Source organism: Lacerta agilis, chromosome 7 (assembly GCF_009819535.1).
Source record: "Lacerta agilis isolate rLacAgi1 chromosome 7, rLacAgi1.pri, whole genome shotgun sequence".
In the NCBI taxonomy this organism is placed as follows: domain Eukaryota; kingdom Metazoa; phylum Chordata; class Lepidosauria; order Squamata; family Lacertidae; genus Lacerta; species Lacerta agilis.
Genome location: NC_046318.1, coordinates 3,147,061 through 3,167,762, shown reverse-complemented (window position 1 = coordinate 3,167,762; position 20,702 = coordinate 3,147,061). Strand labels below are relative to the sequence as shown.

Sequence of the window (20,702 nt, the reverse complement as noted above, 5' to 3'; positions counted from 1 at the left end):
ACTGACTGAAAGGAGGCAAACATAGCAGCAAGCAAGCCATGTGGGGATATATATACCAGGCAGCACCCCTTGGGAGAGGTTCACAGAAGCCTTTATCTCACAACCGTTTGGGAGTTTCTGCTCTGAATGACAGGCAGGCAGGCAGGCAGGCGTTCCTCATCCACCAATAATAATAATAAAAATAAAAAGAAATAAATCCAGGCTTGCACAGATACAGTCTTCTCAGGACAGAATTACTTTTTTCCCTACTTTCCATATGTATGTAGGTTTGATTTATCTAAGTAACAGTTTCCGATAACGTAAGGGGAGAAGTACCTGCCCACCAAGAATGAGAGATGATAAATAATTTGAGCAAAGGAAAAATAGGCCGCTACCGCGTTGTTTTCTAAGTACGGGCTTTACATACTTCCCTATTTTATTGAGCTGGGGCTCAAAACCTTATTTTAGAGGAGCCGGTGCCTCTACCAGCTTGAAGATTTTACCACAAAGCGAGTCTTTCGATCAAAAAATGGTTTTCCGAACCTCAAGACTTGCTTTGTGCCCGAACTACACGGGCAAAGGGAGCCAATGGGTCTCTTCCTCTGGATTTGGAGCAAGTTTTTACCTGGTTTTTAGCGGTGCCGATGCCGGGCGAACCAAGAGGCCCTTTCAAATAAACGCAGCGGTGGCGGCACAGCCTCGGGAAGCAAGCGACCCTCCTCACGGGCAGCAAAGTGACCGAACCCAGTCCGAAGACCCCGCAAGCGCCGCGGCCTCCTTCGCGCCCCCTTCTGCGCAAAATCCCAAGCAGCGGACAGCGGGGTTTAAGGAAGGCGGCCCTCGGGAGACCGGGCAAAGGGGGCTCCGAAGGCCGCTCTCCCGCACGGAGAAGGCGGCGACCGGGGAGGTGGGCGCGCTCGGTCCCCGCCGCTGCCCCTCAACCCCGGCAGGAGACAAAGGCAAGGCCTCAGAGGCCCAAAGTCAAGGGCGGCCTATTGGGGGGGAGGAGGAAGAGGAGGGAGGGAGAAAGCTACGCCAAGCCCTTCGCAAGCCGCCTCAGCTCCTCCAAGCAGTGAGAGGGGGAAACGGAGGCTGACACAAAGAAGATGGTGCAGGCCGCGCCTTAAAGCGGGCGCCGCGCCCCGTGACGAGCAGCGGGAGCCTCCCACCCGACGCCCCGCGCCCCTCCAAGCTCACCTCAGGGGTTGCCTTCCGCGGCCGCGCGCGACTAGGCCAGAAAGCGAGGCAAGGGACTGCGACGAAGGCGGAGAGGGCGGCGCAATTCCTGCCGGCTCCGCTTGAGGCTGCTGCCCTCCTCCTCCTCCTCTTCCTCCGGGGGCTCTCCGGCCGTGTTGCCGCCCCTGGAAGGATTTCTCCGCTGCTAACCAAAACGAAGGCACAGGGAACCGTTCGTTTTCATGTGTTCGCGGGCTGCCGGGCTGCAGTACTGGCCGAGGCTGGCTGCTCCCGGCACCCGCATCGTCCCTGCGCTCCCTCCATTCCAAACCGGCCCAAACCGACCCCGCCGAGCGGCTCGCGAGGAACCGGGTTTGGGCAGCGCCTCTGGGCGCGCGAGGGGGCAGAGAGCCGCTTCGGGCTGCAGGAAGGAAGGTGCCCTCCCGTGTGAAAACGAAATAAAACCAACCCTCCTCCAGTTGGCTATTTGTGACCTAAAGCAATAACTACTCTTAACTGTCAGCTAGGGTTCCCTCCGCGCCTAGAGACTTTTAGGTGTGATGACGACGACGACGATTACTACTACAATTTACCGCCGCTCCCCGCCAAATCTCTTTTATGGACTTTTAATATTGACCCCTCCCTAGAACCAAATACATTGGACAACATGACTGTAGCAAGTACACACGGTTTAATAGGTTTTGATGAATTTTGAGCGCGAGTTAACATAGGCCAAGGAAACCAAAAGTGGGCAGGAAAAGAGAAAACTTCCTCCAGGTGTTGCAAAAGTACGATTTGTTGTGCTCAAGTTGCTCTGAATATTAATTTTTTTCAAGATCACAACATACTTACGAGCCTGGTCTCCAAAAAAGTTGAGTTCAGACAGTGGCTGCCAACGTGTTTGGGGCCTGTGGGCACTTTTGGGATACTGAGTCTGTGGGCGCCAGTCACACGATGGCTGCAGTGAGCACAAAATGGCTGCCATGTCTAAAAGAGCCCAAATAGAGGAGGCTGGCACAGCTCCATGCAAATATGGAAAACTTTAATTTAAAAAAATGCTTGAAATGCATAAGCAGCTGTCAGGGATTGGTCTGATGAGGAGGTGAGAGGGCACCCCCAATATGCTTCCAGAGAGGAGGCAGATCAAGGTAGCATGGACCCAGGGTCATGGTGGTGGGAGACAGAACACACCCCAGAAGCAAAAGAAAAGAGCTGCAAAATAATGGACAAAGAGGAGCAGGAGTGAAACAAGAATATTGTCCCTTCAAGGGGTTCAGCTTCCTAAGGAAGACTGGACCTTCGGGGAGAGGGTACCTTTTAAGGCTCAAACCGGTCGGGAAATGAACAGAGACCAGACCAGGATATACAAAAGCAAAGTGGCTATAAGCCTGATCTTTATTAACTGTTGCAACAGGGTGCCCACTGCCACACGCAGGAGGGACCAGGACAAAGGTGTGCAAGCCCTAGGCCCAAGACCACTACCCCCATACATCATACATACATCACAGAAGGGGTGTAGCCCAAGACCACCCTCCAGTGCATCATAGTACATCAGAGAACAGAAATCTGAGTGTGTTGTTTTTATCCTGTCTGCCAGGTTACCTGATTGGATTACCTGGGCATCCTGGCCACTCTTTTGTTATGATAACTACTCAATCCCTGAATACAGGTCACAGGCTCGCCCTATTCATATCTTAAATGTGCCCTTGAGACAGGATTTGTGAGCAAAGAGACAATGGGGAGGCTCCCCATTTCCTTCCACCTTGCAGAGAAATATTTGAGGTCATTTGGAAGAGACAAATTGTTTCAGGACTTTTTCTGTGGATCTCAGACAGGGGTCAGCAACCTTTTTCAGCTGTGGGCCAGTCCACTGTCCCTCAGACCATGTGGTGGGCCGGACTATGTATTTTTTTGGGGGGGGATGAGGGCATCCTGATCAAGTTTGCAGATGACACCAAATTGGGAGGGGTGGCTAATACCCCAGAGGACAGGATCACACTTCAAAATGACCTTAACAGATTGGACAACTGGGCCAAAGCAGACAAGATGAATTTTAACAAGGAGAAATGTAAAGTACTACACTTGGGCAAAAAAAATGAAAGGCACAAATACAGGATGGGTGACACCTGGCTTGAGAGCAGTACATGTGAAAAGGATCTAGGAGTCTTGGTAGACCACAAACTTGACATGAGTCAACAGTGTGATGCAGAAGCTAAAAAAGCCAATGCAATTCTGGGCTGCGTCAATAGGAGTATAGTGTCTAGATCAAGGGAAGTAATAGTACCACTATATTCTGCTCTGGTCAGACCTCACCTGGAATACTGTGTCCAGTTCTGGGCACCACAGTTCAAGAAGGATACTGACAAGCTGGAACGTGTCCAGAAGAGGGCAACCAAAATGGTCAAAGGCCTGGAAACGATGCCTCATGAGGAACGGCTTAGGGAGCTGGGTATGTTTAGCCTGGAGAAGAGAAAGTTAAGGGGTGATATGATAGCCATGTTCAAATATATAAAAGGATGTCATATAGAGGAGGGTGAAAGGTTTTTTTCTGCTGCTCCAGAGAAGTGGACACGGAGCAATGGATTCAAACTACAAGAAAGAAGATTCCACCTAAACATTAGGAAGAACTTCCTGACAGTGAGAGCTGTTCGGCAGTGGAATTTGCTGCCAAGGAGTGTGGTGGAGTCTCCTTCTTTGGAGGTCTTTAAGTGGAGGCTTGACAGCCATCTGTCAGGAATGCTTTGATGGTGTTTCCTGCTTGGCAGGGGGTTGGACTGGATGGCCCTTGTGGTCTCTTCCAACTCTATGATTCTATGAACAAATTCATTTGCCCCACAAATAAACCAGAGATGCATTTTAAATAAAAGCACACATTCTACTCATGTAAAAACACACTGACTCCCGGACCATCCGTGGGCCGGATTGAGAAGGTGATTGGGCCGCATCCGGCCCACGGGCCTTAGGTTGCCTACCCCTGCGACTCTCAGACATGTGGTCTATACATTTATGTATATGCTTGCTTAGTACATTTATGAATATTTACTTTATATATGAAAAATCTTAAAATTCTTATAACAGGAGCAAGCTAGCAGAACCAGGCGTTTTATCCATGACACAGAGCTGAAAACCAAACAGGTAGGAGTCCCTTGGCAGCCACTGTAAGTAGGAAGGGTCTGATACATATGAAGTGGGCTGCTGGGAGAAGGAGTGGCCATTCTGGGCAACAGCTCAGCTTTGAGGGAGTACTCTGCATTGATACTAAATAAATGAACTGATAAAGAAGCTTACTGCATGCCTGGTTTCTCTCAGCTGTTAGCCAAGCGTGCTGCCTGTCGGCTCCCACGCAACAGATGGGACAGTAGCCAAACTCCCCAGAAATCTCAACCCCCCCCCCAAAAAAACACACAAGCATTTATTGCTGTATTACCCACTGTGGGTGAGGTGTTGTAGATTAGAGCTAGAAAATAAATCATTAAAAAGTTCAAAATTATTCCAGAACTCTATTTATATAGTGCTGGTTAGCTAGTAATCATGCAATTTTATTTATTTTCAATATCTAACTTTTTAGTCAAAAAAGGCTCCCCAAGAGGCAATGAAGATCAGTAAAAAAAAAAGTACAGTACCTGTCCGCAGGGTTACAATTGGAAGGTGGGAAAACACAAAAGGAAAATAGGGGGAAATAAGCAAAAACATGGGCAATTTCTTAGTTACCAAAATATGGAACACAGAATAGAAAAGAACAGCTCACCATGTGGAACACAGCTCACCAGAGATGGAAAATATTGCCCTACTAGCGTAGTGGTTGACACAATGTACGGGAAAGAACAAGCAATCAGAGCATTTCAAGTCCAGGGAAAAGTCAGTCAACAAAGGTAAAAATAGTCCTTCATAGATGAACCCCACCCCGACAGACCCAAAACATAGGATCTAGATTCTACTTCCGTTAGCTAACCATGAAGTTTGCCAGGGAACCTGGCTCATGCATTTTCTTTGTATGTTATAAAAAGGTAAAGGACTCATGACAGTTAAGTCCAGTCGCAGATGACTCTTGGGTTCCAGCACTCATCTCGCTTTACTGGCCGAGGGAGCCAACATTTGTCTGCAAACAGTTTTTCCAGGTCATGTGGCCAGCATGACTAAGCCACTTCTGGTGAAACCAGAGCAGCGCACGGAAACACCATTTACCTTCCCGCCACAGCAGTACCTGTTTATCTACTTACACTTTGATGTGCTAGATTGGCAGGAGCTGGGACAGAGCAACGGGAGCTGAAACTGCCGAGGCTCAGTGGTTTAGACCACAGCGCCACCCGCGTCCCACTTTCTGTTATAAGTAAAGGGACCCCTGACCATTAGGTCCAGTCGCAGACAACTCGGGGGCACTCATCTCGCTTTACTGGCCGAGGGAGCCAGCATACAGCTTCCGGGTCATGTGACTAAGCCGCTTCTGGCGAACCAGAGCAGCGCACAGAAATGCCGTTTACCTTCCTGCCGGAGCGGTACCTATTTATCTGCTTGCACTTTGACGTGCTTTCGAACTGCTAGGTTGGCAGGAGCAGGGACCGAGCAAATGGGAGTTCACTCCGTCGCGGGGATTCAAACTGGCGACCTTCTGATTGGCAAGCCCTAGGCTCTGTGGTTTAACCCACAGCACCACCCACGTCCTTCTCTGTTATAGGTGTTAATAAAAAGGTTGACATAATGCTAATATGACAGGAGACCCACCATTATGATCCTTAATGACTCTGGTACAAGCCTGATTCCAGCCTCCTCTCCTGTAAGGCATTCAGGCATATCCTGACCTATTCACACCTGACCTAATGATTAACACATGCAAATTTAGTTGCCAAGTATAGGATACTCAACTCCTCAAAGGGAGTCATCTACACAATGGTGTCAGATAGCATGGGCAGGGGCGGGGTGTGTGCATCAGCTCCCCCAAATCAAGTAAGTAAATAAAAATACTTAACTGACCAATAGCATCATAGATAACTTTGTTCTGCCCCCCCCCCCCACTAAATTCTGGCTACGCCCAGATGGCCATTACCGGTATTTATTTTAGGGCGGGCAGGTTTTATGTTGGAGGAGGGGGAAACAGAACCAAGTTATCTGTTACAAAAGTTGTAGAATGCTGTGGACAGGTTGTTGAATTGCACATATATTACACCTGTGCTGAGGGAACTGTGCTGGCTTCCAGTACACTGCCAGGCCGTGCTCAAGATCTTAAGATATATATATAGCCCTGAACAACTCAGAACCAGTTTTCCTGAAATATCACCTGCCCCTATATAAACTTGAAAGATCAGTTAGCTAATCAGGATGAATTCCACTTGTGGCAGCACACCCTACAGAATATCATAGGATGGTAACTCCAAAATAGGCATTTTCTGCTGTTGCCCCTACACTATGTAATGCCTCCCTCTGCCATAAAATATAGGAGCAACCATCAGTTGCTTCACATTTCTTGTAAAAAGCTATATTTTTGCCCAAGCTTTTCCTAACTCATGATTGGATTCTGCTTTATGCACTTGAATCTCTCAAAATTTTGTTTAATTTGATTCTATACTGCTGCTTTAGTGGCTTTAGGTGGTATTTTTGTTTCACTACTGTTTTTTTAAATATTGTTCATCATATGAATATATTTTGTAAACTATTAAGCAGTTCATAAACGATTTCAAATAATTATTCGATCAATAATCCAACCTGCAAAGGAAGAGGATTGGGGCTGAAAAAATAAAGGAAAGTGGGAGTGCAAGGAGGCAGTGTTGGATAGTATAATATTTGTTGTTTAGTCGTTCAGTCGTGTCCGACTCTTCGTGACCCCATGGACCAGAGCACGCCAGGCACCCCTATCCTTCACTGCCTCCCGCAGTTTGGCCAAACTCATGCCAGTCGCTTCGAGAACACTGTCCAACCATCTCATCCTCTGTCGTCCCCTTCTCCTTGTGCCCTCCATCTTTCCCAACATCAGGGTCTTTTCCAGGGAGTCCTCTTCTCATGAGGTGGCCAAAGTACTGGAGCCTCAACTTCAGGATCTGTCCTTCTAGTGAGCACTCAGGGCTGATTTCTTTAAGAGGAGGAGGAACAGTTCCTGGAGGAGGAGGAGGAACTGGCAAGCCACTCCAGTATCCCTGCCAAGAAAACTCCATGGACAAAGACAACAGTATAATATACAGGTCTATAAAATGTATTTACAGTATTTCTTGTGTGACAGAGATGCCTTAGCTTAAATTTGCATGCTTCTTGGTGAATCGTAAATGTTTTAACTCTTAAAGCCAAATATTTTATAGCAGCGTGTCGCTGTGACCCGCATCTCGCCCGACAAACCAAACACACCCTGGGAATGTTATTCTCTGGTAAAAGAGGAAGGCTAGTCTCATCTTCCCGGCTAAGCCAACAAACACCTGAGACCTGGTCGCCGGCGGCCTCCTCCCTCCCCTCCCCTCCCCCCCGAAATGCGCCGGCGGAAGGATACGGACGTCGCGTCACCTGACCGCCTCCCGCTTGCGCAGTGGGAGGAGAGGGCGCTCCGCCCCAGCCCTCCCTGTCCCTCCCCTCGGCGGGGCCGGCGCCGGTTTACGTAACGCCTCTCCGGGCAAATTCCGGCTCGGTCCCGCCGCCTGACTCGGCACGGGTCGCCAGAGGCCCTGGCAGGTAAGCGCGACCTTGGGCGAGAGGGCGCCTGGGCCAGGGCGCCGCGCTTCTCTCCGCTGCCCCCCCCCCTCCGCTTCCCCGGGGCCTGGGTTGAGGCCTGCAGCGCGGCACGGGGAGGGACCGGCCTGGCCGGGCCTCTCGAGTTGATCTTGAGGCCTTTGCTGGGCAGGGTTCCGGGGCCGCGCCGGCTTCCCGCAGGCGGTTTGGCGCGGGCGTCTCTCCAAGGGCAGGCGGGAGGGCCGGTCGGCCGGGTTTCCCCAGCTTCCGCCGGGCGAGCGGCGTCGGGAGACCCGGGTGAGGGTGGAGGCCGGGCAGCTCTTTGCGCCCTGGCTCCCGGGGTGAGAGGCCGGAGTGGGCTTGGAGGGGGGGGGACACGGGAGAGAGAGAGAGGGCGGGCTCTCGGCAGGCGGCGACTTTTCCTTGTTGGTCGGCTGCTCGGCAGGAGCGGAGGGTTTCCTGCGCCCTTTCCACAACGCCCCTGCTGTGGAGTTTGTTCAGGCGCTCCTCCTCTCTCCCGGCTTAGCACTGCGGTGTTGAACTGGGCGACGGGTGCGCGGAGGCTCCAGAGGCTTCTCTGGGAGAGCGCGGCCCATTTTGACTGCTCCCCCCTCCCACACGCTCGTGCTGATCTTGCAGACCTTGCTTGGGGTTGCTGGAAAAAAGTACTTTCAAGTTACTTTTGTCGGTGCTCCGATGTACCTGCCGCTACGTTTGCTGTGCTTATAGTACTGTGCTCTCGTGCCGAGTAAACCGGAGAGGAGCAGCACAGGCATATAAACAGACCCGGGCAGAGTGGGGGGTGGGGGGGCAGCCGGGTCCACTTACCCCGGAGCTCGGAGGGCCGTGTCGGCTGGGGGGGGGGTCTCGCCAAGGGCCTGACGGACGTACCGGTACCCTGTTTGAGTTACTCTTAACTAGACTCCCGCTCCGGGCCACAAACAAGGTCTTCACGGGCTTGAATGTAAGCGTTCCAAAGCTTTTATGAAGCTTAATGTTCTTGCCAACTTTTTCCACCTTTCCGTTACTGAGTTTCTTTGGGAGTTGACGGAAAGGCCGCCAGAGCCATTTTGGTTTCAAAGTCTAGTTAATGTATGGCTTTGGTTATATTGATTTTCAAAACGAGATTTGAGCCGGTAGCGTTTATTACCGATATAGTTTAAATCAAGCATGTGTTTAGTCGGGCCTTTTAAACAAATCCACAACTGTTTTAGTAGTTCACCTGCCCTTGTAAACCTATCTGTAGGCTGCTACCCTAGGCATAGTTACTGGGGAGTAAGGATGAGCAAGGCTCAGTTCCGAGTGAACATGCCTCCACAGTGGCTTGAAAAAGTTGAAGATGCAAATGCTAAATTGCAGGTCATACACCCAGATTGTTGGCACACTTAAACATAAAAGTATGAGTGAAATGAGCAGCATATGACTTGAACTGATGAAAGTGTATGCTGTAAAAAGTGCTGCTGCTTTAAGGCAGAACTTTGTGGTAGAGCTACTTGAGCATTCTTCTAAGAATATGAGGAAGTTGAGAGGGCAGCAGTGGCTGCTCTGCAAGAGAGGGTGAAGAGGCTTATGGGAATCTTTTAAATAACTCTTTAATCTTGGTTACAGGTAGGTAGCCCTGTTGGTCTGCCATAGTAAAAAAAAAAAATCCTTCCAGTAGCACCTAAGGTCTTATATTAATCTTATAATTTAAAGGAGAACGTAATTGATTCTGAGACTGTATAGGATTGAAAAGTCAAAAGGGAAAAATAATTGGCATTTCACTTCTGCCCTGAGATTTCAAAGGAGGAGTTTTTGTTGGTATCCCTGAAGGGGGAGTGCTGGGTGCAGGCAAGTGGGTGAGGGAACCCAGCCCACCAGTCCTTGCTGTTAGGAATGGATGAACAAGTGGGAGGCTAGGCAGGCAGGCAAGTGCTGTGCTGGCCTTTCTTGTGCTTGCTGTGTGCAATGCCTGCACTCAGTGCTGGGCACTCAGGAGCTGAGTGCCCAGCACTGAAAGGGAGCATTTTCACTATGCAGGCCCAGCAGTGCCCACTGCTGCCTCCCAACATAAGATGGTGGCCTCATGTTCACCTTCAGCCAGTCTCCATCTGGCCACTAAGGCTGGGGGCATCCTCTTCCCAGGAGACATCTCTCTTTGGTATTGCAGCATCAGAAACTGCCCAGAGAACTCTGAAGGAGAGGAAGCTGAGGGAACACTCCACAAGGGAGGGTGTTCAAAAAGGGGCAAAGGGTTCCCAGCTTTGCAAGCAAGGGTTGACATAACTGGGTTTCTGGTGCTTAGAGTGTGTTTCCCCACAGGGAAGCCACAGAAAGACTGTCAAGGGAGCCATGGACTCAAAAAGGTTGAAAACCTTTGGTTTAGGGCAGGGGTGGCCAACTTCCAAGAGACTGTGATCTACTCACAGAGTTAAAAATTGGCAGTGATCTACCCTCTTTTGGGGGGTTCACGTAAAAGTTGTTGAGCTTCTTTAGGGAGGAGGAAAGCAACATTGAGCTTTTTTTTTTAGGAAGGAAAGCCCTGTTTTGCTGGTTCAGGTCATTTTAGGGGTGCAGGGCAAAGACGTTGAGGTTTTTTTTAGGGGAGCCAAAGTTTTTTTGCTTCTTTGGGGGGAGCCACTGATCTACCGGTGATCTACCACAGACGTCCAGTGATCTACCGGTAGATCACGATCTACCTGTTGGACATGCCTGGTTTAGGGTATTGTAGTAGCTGAAGGTGACCATCCCTATCCCAAATTGAACCAGAACTTGCTTAGCCTGAAATGCTAGTGTAAAATAATAGGCTTACCTCTGATAGATTAACTTGTTCTAGGATTCAGTCTTGGAATCTGTTTCCATATATTCCACGATTCAAGCGGTGATATTGAAGTAGCATAGTTTTAGTCTTCTTTTAAAAGAATTTACTGTTTGTTTGCCCCCCCCCCCCAATAATTGTATGTGTAAATCACATGGAAATGATTGATTAGAAGGTGATTAATAGATCTATGATGATAAAAAAGAGTAAAGTGTCTTTGCGTATGCACAAGGGAATTAGCCTTAAGAGGCCAAGTAGGCAACTGCATTATGTCCCAACACACCATATTAAGTTGAGGAGCAGCATTTCTGGATGGATGGCATAGGTTTCAGGCACTCTGGAGCCCTGATGTTTGTCTCTCTTAGGAATTAAGCACTTTTTTCTGAGCCTATGCAGAATATCCTACCACATCAGAGTAATGCATATGTTGTTCTGTATCTTACTATTTGAGACTTCAGCTAGAAACAAGTGAAAAGAAATCTGGTTGTAAAAGGAATATAGGATCTAAAAAACTAACAAAAAGTTTTAAATTTATATTTTTATATTTCACTAAATTCCAAGGATTAGAAAATTTCCCTTTCCCTAGAGAAGTACCTAACTCAGTGCAGAAGAGTTAAGTATACCTTGGAGATATTGTGGGTTCAGTTGCAGACCACCACAATAAAACAAATTCATATCAAAATAAAGTGCATTTTTTTCTTTTCTGCTCCAGCCCTAGCCAGTGCCACTCCTGTGGCCAGAAGAGGGGTGGTGGGAGCAGAGAGAGGACTTCCTTCCCCTGGAAGCAGACAGGCTGCCTTCAGCTGCACCCACGTCCTCCTAAGGAGAATTGATTGTTGTCCATAAAGTAAAAAGGATTTAGGATTGTATTTCAGCCTTACTGTGTTACTCTGTAAAACTTAGTGAATGTAAATAGATGCATTTTTAATCCTCTGTCTGCCACTTTCTTTATATCCATGTTTGAAAATAGTGCTTCTCATATTTTAAATGTCTACCTCATGTAGGGAAGTTAATATTTGATCAATATTGACAGGATTGATGTTGCTCCCTTACCTGCTTCCTTATGATTGTGGTCAACTGCCATGTGATTGGTTGCTGCTTTGTCTTTTCACTCTGATGGAGCTGGCAAGTTAGGTGGGTAGCTGTGTCAATTTCACAGATCTTTATAGAATGTTTCCTTCAGAAAGCCCATGTATATGAGCTGTTATGTACATATATTAAAAAACCCTTTTGAAGGAGGGAAGAAAGAGAATGCCACAACTGAAAGAAAACACATCATTCCCAAGCCCTGAGCCATGTCAGTGTCACTGAACATCAGAGATGAAGGAAGAAAAGGTAATGGAGCAGATAAGTAAGCAATGAAGAAAAGAGTCCTTACAGTGATGCCAGCACCAATCATGTTGTGATGGAATTGCATCCAGGTCTAGTTGCAGTGCAGTGTGGTCCAGTATTCAGAGTAGATTACTGTAGTATCCAACTTAAGTCATATTCAGCATACACCCACTGAAATAAATAGTCCTAAATTAGTCAAATACCACTAATTTAGGACTATTTATTTATTAACCCTAACCCTAACCCTAACCCAGAGCCAGTGTGGTGTAGTGGTTAAGAGCGGTAGACTCGTTATCTGGGGAACCGGGTTCGCGTCTCCTCTCCTCCACATGCAGCTGCTGGGTGACCTTGGGCTAGTCACACTTCTCTGAAGTCTCTCAGCCCCACTCACCTCACAGAGTGTTTGTTGTGGGGGAGGAAGGGAAAGGAGAATGTTAGCCGCTTTGAGACTCCTTCGGGTAGTGAAAAGCGGGATATCAAATCCAAACTCTTCTTCTTCTACCACACATTGTGTAGAAGTGTTTTCTCTTGTGCTAGCTGGAAGGGGCATTGTGATAGAATATTTCAAAGCTGGAAAAGTGAAGAGTGGAAATGTGAAGTAGTATTAAGTTCTTAAAAATATTAATGTGATTTCCTCCTTAATCAGACTTTGATCCAGAGCCTGTTTCAAAAAACAACAAACCTGTAATTTTTTTAAAAAAGATCTCTGAGTAGATAGAATGTCCCACAAAGTCATATGCCTGCATATATCTGATATCCAGGCAGATGTTTTGCTCAGGAATATTTGGCATAAGCAAGACTTCTAATTCCACCCATCTCCTATGATGAAATAGCTAGCACATAGTTTTTAAGGTTCATTTGCTTCTTACTGATTATGAACTATGACTGCCAGCCTTACTCAGAAGATGAAGGGCTTTTTGGTATTAATATTTTATTGAAAAGTTTTCAATTATAAAGAAATAAAGTGATACAAAGAAAAGAGTGGCCAGGGAGACCCAGCCAGATGGGCAGGGTATAAATAATAAATTATTATTATTAATATTAAAGGGAAGAAAAGAAAGGGACAAAAATGTTTAAAGAAGAAAAAACCCCAATATATGAATATATATAAAAAATACTCCTACATTCTTTTAAAAATTTGATAGATAAATATTAATAGCCTACTACATTTTGTAGAAATCATTCAAGCAAAGTCTTTGTATGTAAGCACTTGTCAGGGTGTTCTGTGCGCCAGAAGTTTAGAAGACATTTCGTCATGCTGGCCACATGACCCAGAAAAGCTGCCTGTGGACAAACCCCAGCTTCCTCGGCCTGAAAGCGGAGATGTGCATTACACCCCACTAGGGCTGCGTGATATCTGGTTTTCAGTATCATGATATACCGGTATTGTCAACTAAGCATCACAATATCTCGATAAATCATGATCTATATCTGCGGCAGTGGAGGGCCTTGCCGGGCCTCCCCACGGGGAGAAGGGCCCCACTGCGCCTCCTCGCGGAAGTGGGGGTCTTTGCTGGGCATCCTTGCCTATTCACGGCGGCGGGGGCCTCACCACACCTCCCTGTGGAAGCAGAGGACTTTGCAGGCATCCCTGGGGTGGAGGAGGCCCTCACTGGGTATCCCCACAGTGGTGGAGAGCCTTGCTGCACCTCCCCATAGCAGTTGAGGGCTTTACAGTATAAGGAGGTGTTAGGTTTCATAAAAAATATTAGATAAACTTCCATATAATATTTTAAATAATTTTACTCTTTTTATTATCATAGGTCTATTAATCATTTAAGAATAGTTCAAGTGATTTACTAGGCATGTTGCATCTACTTCCCCACTCGGAGGTCTGAGCGGAATCTATGCAGGTCTCTCCATGGTTTTAAGTCTGGTAATGAGTTGCAATTCAGCAACTTCTCTTTCCAGTCTATTTCTGAAATTCCTTTGTATTAAGACAGCTACTTTGAGATCTTGTGTAGAATGTCCTGGGAGACTGAAGTGTTCTCCAGTAGGAGACTGAAACCAGTAGGAACTGAAACCAGTAGGTTGTTCAGACCTGGTCTGAACAAAGACATTGGATTCTTATCTCATTATACATGACAAAGCTATCTTTAGCCGGCTCACCCCTTGCTTTTTCCTTTAAGACTAATTGCAGTCGTTAACAGTCATCAACAGATCTTCCACACCCACCAGCCAGTCACCCATTCCCACCACCCTTCTGAGTAATACCCCTCCTCACTCTCTCACTATATATAAGGATCTGGTGACTTCCGTTTCAGTGTATCTGAAGAAGTGTGCATGCACACGAAAGCTCATACCAAGAACAAACTTAGTTGGTCTCTAAGGTGCTACTGGAAGGAATTTTTATTATTTATTATTTTATCAATACATTAGGTTAGGATATTGAGAACCCTGTGATATGGAGCATGGATAAAATTAGATGAAGTTACTCCTTTTCTCATTCTAAGAGTGCAGTCTAGGTAAGTTAGCCCTGTTTTTGCTGGAGTGGAATTTATTTGTTCATAAATATGTGGTTTAGGCTGTAGAACTTTAATCCTACTTGTACCAATAATTGTTATTTGCATTACTTGCTTAGTTTATGAGAAGTTAACTTAGAAGCAATTATTATTAAATTTATTTTAGAATGTAAATACGCTTTGCACTGGGCTGCAACCTACTTAGCAAGATTGTTGTAAATGTGCATTTACATAGGAGCCAATTCCAGGGGACCATGGGTGCTTGGGCATCCACAGTGTCAATGTTAAGAGCCAGCATGTGGCAGCAGCACTGCCTCATGAGAGAGAAGCAGTTCAAGCTCCTCCCTCCACAACCAGAGAGTGAGGCATCCCCTTTGGGGGGGGGGATTGAGGCTCAGATGCAGTGTCTCTCTGCCTCTGTGTCCGAGCCCCTCCCCATGCAAAAGGATGACTTGCTGGCTGCAGATAGTAGGAGTAAGAGGAGTCACCACTGTCAGCTGCCACAATGCAGATGTGCCACGACACATGCACACGCCTGCACATAGTACATTTGCTATCGTGCACTATGTGCAGGTGTGTACATGTGAGGTCACATGTTTGTGTTGTAGTGGCAGGAACCCACAACCCTGAGGGCGAGATGGCACCCTTGTGTATTTACTGTAGTCCATTATGAGTCCTTGAGATAAGGTAGAAATAATTGGGAAATGTTAGCTATATCACCAATGTAAGCAAGCAAACGGTATATTTGCTAGAGAACAAACGTTGGTACAGATGTTACTAACTCAGTTTTGGTATTCTCAAGATCAGTGGTGGGGAGCCTGTGAGACTATGGGCCTAATTAGGTCCTCCCATTTCGTTCAGGAGGCTGTTTTGACCATGCTGTGTCCACTTGCCCTACATCTAATGTCACAGATGGCTTCAAATGTTAGGCGGATAAAGATGCAGCTGGGCCAAAGGGGATTTGCAGGCACCTCTGACCTGCTGGTGGTGGTGTTTGCAAAGCACCAAATCCTGATCTTCAGCCGATTGTGAGGGTTTACATATGGTTATGAAGCACCTATTTAAAAAATTCAGCTTTTCTTATGGTAGCTGGCACCTGCGAGGGCAAGTTTGATTTTGGCCTAGCCTCAAGAGAGACTCCACTACAGAAAGACAGGCATACATGTTGAAACCAAGCTGAGTTTTAATATCATCTTAATAAATAATCAGCTGATGTGTGCAGTAGTGCAACAGCAGCAGCCACTTTTCCATGTGTCCTCCAGCAGCCCCAGAGCTTCAGTTCAGTTGTGGATATTTTTGGTACAATATTTTTGATCTGGATTGGACAAAGTGCGACAGAGAGGGCATTTAAAAGGTGAGGGGGCTCCCCACTTATCTGATTTTCACTTGTGGGGCGGGGGGCGCTTAAATGTAACCCTCACATAGCTCTCCTGTATGTATATCCTTAGCCTGTGAAGGGGGCCTTCACAACAGTAACACCCCAAGAGGGTCTTTCTTCTTCCATAGCCTCAGCCTTTGATTGGAACAGAAATCAGGCGTAGTCTTCATAGCCCAGCCTGCAGCCTTGCTTCTACCTTCTAGCTCACATAACTCAAACTCTCAACTCTGGAAGGGAAAGGAGATTGTTAGCCGCTTTGAGACTCCTTAAGGGGGGAAGTGAAAGGTGGGATATCAAGTCCAAACTATTCTTTGTGTTTCTAACTACCAGTGAGTTGAGGGAAGGAGTTTGCAATCTTGCACAGAGGCACTTCCTTTGTTACCTTAATGGCCCATATTTAGAGGGCAGTGCATTACCCCATCAGGAAACTAACCTAACTGCTCCAGGAACTGAATCCATGCTGGATCCAAAAATTAGAAGGGTGCTTAGGCATACAGCCTATCCCCCATCCCAGCTCATAACAGTATTAAACTAGTGTGTGATTACAAATGTCACTCCTTCTCCCCCCTCAAAACTTATCAAGTCATTTTAAATGACCTGAGGCTTCTTCTAAAGGTAAAGGCACCCTGACCATTAGGTCCAGTCATGGATGACTCGGGTTGCGTGCTTATCTCGATCTATAGGCCCAGGGAGCCGGTGTTTGTCTGCAGACAGCTTCTGGGTCATGTGGCCATCATGATGACTAAGCCGCTTCTGGCGAACCAGAGCAGCTCACAGAAATGCCATTTACCTTCCCACCAGAGTGGTACCTATTTATCTACTTGCACTTTGACGTGCTTTCGAACTGCTAGGTGGGCAGGAGCAGGGACCGGCCAACGGGAGCTCACCTTGTCGCAAGGATTCGAACCACCAACCTTCTGATCGGCAAGCTCTAGGCTCTGTGGTTTAGACCACAGTGCCACCCACGTCCCATAACATATATTTTGGGCTTCTAGTAAAGCCCAAAATATATGTTAATTTCTTGCCCCCCTACTCACCTGAAAAAAAAATATTTAGAAGCCATTTATCAAACTATTTAGCGCATGGTCTTCTAGGCTGACACCACCTCAAAATATTTTAACACCCATTAATTACCAGGAAGATAGGAAATGTGTTCTTTGTTTTTATGCTAGTTTTCAAGCCCTGCTTAAGCATAAGAGCCTATGCTTTTTACTTCAGCACCCTGCACCTGTGCTCCGGAACTTTCCTGTGGACTTCTTCCCCTGCTTTTCCTTCTTCTCCCTTTTCTCCTTCCCTTTTTCTGCTAGAAAAGGGACATTCAACTTCAACACACTGAACCTCAGCCTTGCAGAACCTGGACAGGTATTATGTCTCCTTTCTCTAGCCAACCACGGCAAAAATGAATCTTTGACTTTCAGACATTAACCCAAAGTCTGTCACCTGCTTTTTTTCCATTTTTTTACCTAAAAACTTTTCCAAAGCTCCACTACCTAAACCTTCCTTATTCCTCCGACAGCCGCCTCTTCTCTCTCTACAGCTAAACTCTCCTGGTACCAGCTTCATTCCCTCAGCCAATTTCCCCTCTTTCTAGTGTACCCTTTGTATTTTCATGCATGCTTTAGGAACAACACTTCTAAACCAAGCCCTTTATTAGTGTGCCGCCCATTGATTTTGTTCAATATATTTAGTAAATATGCTAATTCCCCTTAGAGACAGCGTGTTAATTCCCTTTTTGATGGATTAAAATGTACTGTTGTATTATTTATGTGTTAACTCTTGGGTCTAGAGCGCATCCAGGTCTCAAGATAAAAAGAACAACAAGGGGGTGTCCAGATTGCATGTGAGATGTTTTTATTGCTTTGATATATATATATTTATGATATAAAGGCATACGACTATTTTTTATAAATAAATGAACCTGTTCACTTCAACACAGGGAGCTATGCAAACCCCAGCAATCCTCTGCCTGGGGAAACACGGATCACTTTCTGTTATTGTGATATCAGGAGATCATTATGTGGGAGATAATGATCTGGCCCACTCACCAAGTCTAATTCCCCACCCTTGTGCCAGATAGATGTAAAATAAAATACTAAAAGCTGCTTTATACAGTTTACCACTAGCCCTGGCTTTCTCTGCTTATGGCCTCTTTCTGTAAGGAAACCCTTAACTAAAAGAATATATTTGGTTTTTTTTATCACAAAATTTATACAGATTTTGTGGACATAAAAAGGAAAAGTTATTTTCTTACTCTTATGAAGCCATGTAAGTAAGATGGCATTACTTATGTTCTTCCTCCTCTTTCTCCATTAGATCTACTGCCATATAACTTTCACAGGCTTGTAGGAGATGGAGTCAAAGGCAAATCTGTGGGGATCACAAGAAAAGCTGGTTCCTCGGTGAAATACTGCACAATTCAGCCCCTCAGGCTAGCGGTCACCATGCACCCTGCAGCTGTCCTTTTTCCTTTGCTGTTGAGAGATGGAAATGGGGAAAGGACAGCTGTAGAGCACATGGCTGAGCACTTAGGCAGCTGTTAGCCTCTGAAGGACATGGAGATCATGCCTTTTAGCCTTAACCTAAATGTACCAATTGGCTAGCAGGTGCCTTAGTACCAGACCATGTACTTTGCAGCTGTCCTTTCCCCACACTCCTGTTGAGGGATGATGGGGAAAACTATTTAGTGTAGCACGGCACTTGAGCAACTCCTAGGCTCCCTCCGTGTCTCTCTCTAGGCTAGAGTCACTTGGGCTAGGGACAGTGGTCAGGTATCCAAGCACCCTGCCATGACCCTTAGCTTGGAGGCACAGCAGGGCATCCCAAGCAATTGCTAGCATCTGTATTCTCCCTTTCTGTTCTTTCTCTAGAGAAGCAGAGGAAGAAATTGTGGTTAGGAGCTGTACACAAGACTATATGTTATTTTCAGAGAGCAGTAATTTAAAGGCTAGAAGAAAGAGAGAAAGAAAGAAAGGAAGAAAGAAAGGAAGAAAGAAAGAAAGAGTGAGTTCCTGTGCGTACTTTGCACACTGGAGCCTTTTTAATAAGACTTCTGCATTCTAGAGTTGGGGCTCAGGGATTTTTCTTTCCCACTGCAGGAAAGTTTGTGGCTTCATCTGGCATCTGGGGGCAATTATGTGTCATAGAACCTCAGATAAACTTTTAGTCTATTCTGTGGGTGAATGGGAAAATTGAAATCATTAAATATAGTTTATTTTTAAGCAATGATGTGACCTTTCTAAAAGATTTTGAATTAGACAGTTTTCTATATAGTATCTGATTTAACGGTTTCAATGTCTGTCTGACTGGATTACTTGATGTATATGAAATTCTTTACTCTCTACAAAAGTCTTATTTGACCTTCATTCCAGCTAAAGCTTTTATTGCTAGTATTAACACATTTGTTTAATTGTCTACATGAGCCGACAATTTCCTGTTTTGTTGTCCAAACCCAGAAACCTTTGTCTCAAGAAAGCCAAAGATGAGACTTCTTCACCAATCTCGAGCACCTTTAATTGCCCTTGGAGTATTTTTAATGTCTTCCATTCTTTCTTCTTAACAAATTCCTTACATTTTACATTTTTTATATAATGTTGCCTCACATTTTATTTGTTTTCTGGCTTTAAAGCCTGAAGCAGATATAACCCTGCATGGAAACATTTAAAGGTTTCTTATATTGTCCTCCTGAAATGATATTAATTTGAAAAAACAACACAGTCTCCTGATTAAATCTATCTACTGTATTTGTGTCTCCTAGAAGTGACTGGTTTTATATCCATATCATATCAACTTGTTCTATTACTCTCATCTTACTGTATAATGGAGCAAGAGCTGATCATAGAATTGTAGAGTTGTAAAAGGTGAAAGATTTGTACGATCTGAGGAGAAACCATCTATGATGATGAAAAATGAATTTTTTTGGAAGAAAATAAAAATATATAAAATTAAGAAATGTAATAAAATACTTACGTCAAGTGCAAGTAGATAAATAGGTACCACTCCGGCGGGAAGGTAAACGACGTTTCCGTGTGCTGCTCTGGTTTGCCAGAAGTGGCTTAGTCATGCTGTCCACAAGCTGTCTGCGGACAAACACCGGCTCCCTCGGCCTATAGAGCGAGATAAGCACCGCAACCCCAGAGTCGTCCGTGACTGGACCTAGTGGTCAGGGCTACCTTTATCTTTTACTTAGGAATAAATATAACAAGAAATTTAGAACAAGAGAATTTTAACAAATTAAAGAGGGAAATTAAAGAAAAGCTGGAGGAATATAAGAAAATTAAGCTTTTATGGTTTGGAAGAATAGTGATAAAAACCTTTCTAGACAAAATTTTCCTTTTAATTATTTGGAATGTTACCAATTAAGATATCAGAGACAGAGATAAAGTGTTGGTAAAGTATGACTAATAAATTTTGTAATGGGGATAAGAAACCCAGAATTAATAAAAGAAGATGGTATAAACCCCAGGAAGCAGGTGGACTGGGTCTCCCCAATATAAAGTTATAGCAAATCAGTTAAGAACAAGGAGAGTTAGAATGGTTAGAGAGTGGTACATAGGAAATGAGGGAGAAATTAGTGGATATATATTTTATCAAACCAAATAGGCAATGGTGGCAGAATATTGAAAATCACTTATTAAGAAACATCATTGAGATATGGGCAAAATATAAAGGAAAATTGATACCAGCAAATTCCCCACTAACTCCAGTGGTGGTGATAGAAGACTTCCCAGTAAATTTAAAAAAGGAAATTCGAAAATACTGTAAGTGAAAGAGAAGAAAATACTTAAAATAAAGGAATGGGTGGAAAAAATGAAAAGCAAAGAACAAATAAGAGAAGCTCTAGCAGGAAGTAAGATAACTTGGTTTAACTGTACAGTATACAACTGGAGCAGTGGACAAAGAAGTGGTTAAGGAAAAACAAGAACTGCAAAGA

At 45.5% G+C, this 20,702-nt stretch overlaps 2 protein-coding genes across 10 annotated transcripts in view; one reads left to right on the top strand and one right to left on the bottom strand.

Moving 5' to 3' along the window:
- Positions 1 to 1,227, bottom strand: part of FAM193A (family with sequence similarity 193 member A) — a 49,381-nt gene extending 48,154 nt beyond the window's left edge. Inside the window, exon 1 of one of the 4 annotated variants that reach the window (XM_033154160.1) lies at positions 1,177 to 1,227. The gene's annotated coding sequence lies outside the window, so the exon portion shown is untranslated. Of the gene's footprint in view, positions 1 to 604; positions 898 to 1,176 lie in introns of those variants that run through there. The other 3 variants (XM_033154165.1, XM_033154158.1, XM_033154162.1) reach the window with 3 other exon arrangements.
- Positions 1,228 to 7,653: 6,426 nt separating this feature from the next.
- Positions 7,654 to 20,702, top strand: part of KIAA0232 (KIAA0232 ortholog) — a 51,265-nt gene continuing 38,216 nt past the window's right edge. For 3 of the 6 annotated variants that reach the window (XM_033154152.1, XM_033154154.1, XM_033154150.1), the window contains exon 1: positions 7,654 to 7,806. The gene's annotated coding sequence lies outside the window, so the exon portion shown is untranslated. Of the gene's footprint in view, positions 7,807 to 11,633; positions 11,735 to 20,702 lie in introns of all 6 variants that reach the window. The other 3 variants (XM_033154153.1, XM_033154151.1, XM_033154155.1) reach the window with 2 other exon arrangements.